The sequence below is a fragment of the Peromyscus eremicus genome, chromosome 5 (genome assembly GCF_949786415.1).
Source record: "Peromyscus eremicus chromosome 5, PerEre_H2_v1, whole genome shotgun sequence".
NCBI classification, from domain to species: Eukaryota; Metazoa; Chordata; class Mammalia; order Rodentia; family Cricetidae; genus Peromyscus; species Peromyscus eremicus.
The window spans coordinates 40,255,667-40,257,966 of record NC_081420.1 but is presented as its reverse complement, the minus strand read 5'-3'; the positions used below and the strand labels follow the sequence as shown (position 1 = coordinate 40,257,966).

Sequence of the window (2,300 nt, the reverse complement as noted above, 5' to 3'; positions counted from 1 at the left end):
CCTATATGTAACTTCCAAGCAATGAACTTCATGCCCAATACAAATAGGAAATTCTTACACTAACATTTCATAAGATGAATTCAAATTTAAACCCCCTTCATTGGGAAACAAAGAACCTCTATTGTCAAGGTCTTAGAATCCAATTAGAGGATCACAAGAATGTGATGACGAAGAACATTCTCTCTTTGCCCCATCTACTGCAAGAATGAAGACCATTCTCAGCAATCAGACTGTTGACATTCCAAAAAATGTAAACATCACTCTGAAGGGGCACACAGTCATTGTGAAGGGCTCCAGAGGAACCCTTCGGAGGGACTTCAATCACTTCAATGTAGAGCTGAGTCTCCTCAGGAAGAAGAAGAAGAGGAGGCTCCGGGTTGACAAATGGTGGGGAAAAGAACTGGCCACTGTCTGAACCACCTGCAGTCACGTTCAGAACATGATCAAGGGTGTTACACTGGGCTTGTGCTACAAGATGAGGTCTGTGTATGCCCACTTCCCCAACAACGTCGTTACTCAGAAGAATGGGTCTTTGGTTGAAATCTGAAATTTCTTGGGTGAAAAATACATCCGCAGGGTTCAGATGAGGACAGGTGTTGCTTGTTCTGTCTCTCAAGCCCAAAGGATGAATTAATCCTTGAAGGAAATGATATTGAACTTGTTTCAAATTCAGCAGCTCTGATTCAGCAAACCACAACAGCTAAAAATGTAGATGTAACCAACCTTCTTATTAAATAAGAAACACAGAACCAATGCAAAGAAGAAAGCCAAGAGGTCAGAGCTAAGAGCTAAAACCTTACCCTTCCTCCTGCGGTGGTCCTACCTCTCCGAACCAGAGCTACTTTATGTGTTAAAGTCCTTATATAGAATTTCTGTTCTGCCTTCTCATTGGTTGTAAAACCAACCACATGACCACCTCGTCACAGCCTGTCTGTAGAGACCTCCAGGTTTTCCATGATTCGTATTGAGATTAAAGGTGTGTGTATCCAATAATGGCTGTATCCCTGAACACACAGAGACTTACCTAGCTCTGCCTACCAAGTGCTGGGATTACAAGCGTATGTCACCACTGCCCTGCTTTCCTATGGCTTGCTAATAGCTCTGACCCTGGGCAACTTTATTTATTAACATACAAATAACATTTTAATGTAAATAAAATATCACCATATAAAAATAAGGATATAAGAAAGTTTTTGGATGATATCTGTGTGTCTGAAAAGGAAACAGTGCAGCAGGCTAATGAGTGAGACCTGAGTTATCCAGCTCCAGAAACAAGATTCTGCATTTAAGTACGATTTGGGGTGCCTTTTGGGACAATAAAAGACTTGTATTAACAAAAAAAATTAGAGTCATTAGTATAAATTGGAATAGCATGAACCCCCCAATGCATCACTTAGTTTAAGTGAGAATTTTTAGAAATGTAAACCCAGTAAGAAAAATTCTTTGCCTCACTTGAACAGTAGTGCTCACTAACATGGCCAAGAACAAAGTTTCAGGCATTTTATTTTGCCCCAGCTTATGAACCATCTTCTCCTACATTGGCTAATTTTTTCCGCTGCCGCCAGGTAGGAAAGGTACAATTCATTGAGGAAAGTAGTGGTACTGCAATTGTTTGGGATGTCTGACCCAAAGTCAGATGAGCCGTTTTGTTAAGTAGGTGAATCGCAGTCAAACCATGGTCACGTGCCCATCTCTCAATTTCAGCGGTCTTTCTGGGATCCAGTGATCACCTGAATCTGTGCAAGCATATCCATGCACTTTCTCCATCTTATAACATTTTCCTTTTTCTATTGCAAAGTCTTCCCTTTTATATCAAATAGGTTGTAATATATTACACTCAATACATTCTCCAATGCTAGATTGCCAATGAATTTTATCTGGCATGAGATCATTGTCTTTACAATTCAAAAAATTTAAAATAAATAATGAGTCTAATATAATGTTCCTAGAGTTAAGCATTGTCTTTCCCCCTTTGTTTAATTAACATCGCTTTTAATGTTCTGTTAGAACTCTCAATGATGGCCTGTCCTTGAGGATTATAGGAAATACTTTTAATATGTTTAATATTCCAATATTGTAAAACACTCTTTAAGTTTTTGTCACACATGAACTTGAACATTAATAATTTTAATTTTTGGAGGAGTACCCATGGTATTAAAAGCTTCTTTTAAATGTAGTATAACTGATAAAAACCTTTCCATTACTTAGTGTAGTAGCCCATTGAAATGCTGAAAATGTATCCATAGAATGATGCATACACTGCAACTTCAAAAAATTTAATGTGTATTCCATCCAGTTGC

The 2,300-nt window shown here is 38.4% G+C and overlaps 1 pseudogene; it reads left to right on the top strand.

Annotated features, from left to right (window-relative positions):
- The first annotated feature begins 205 nt into the window (after positions 1-205).
- LOC131911355 (large ribosomal subunit protein uL6-like) lies at positions 206-1,247 on the top strand (annotated as a pseudogene).
- Positions 1,248-2,300: the final 1,053 nt, after the last annotated feature.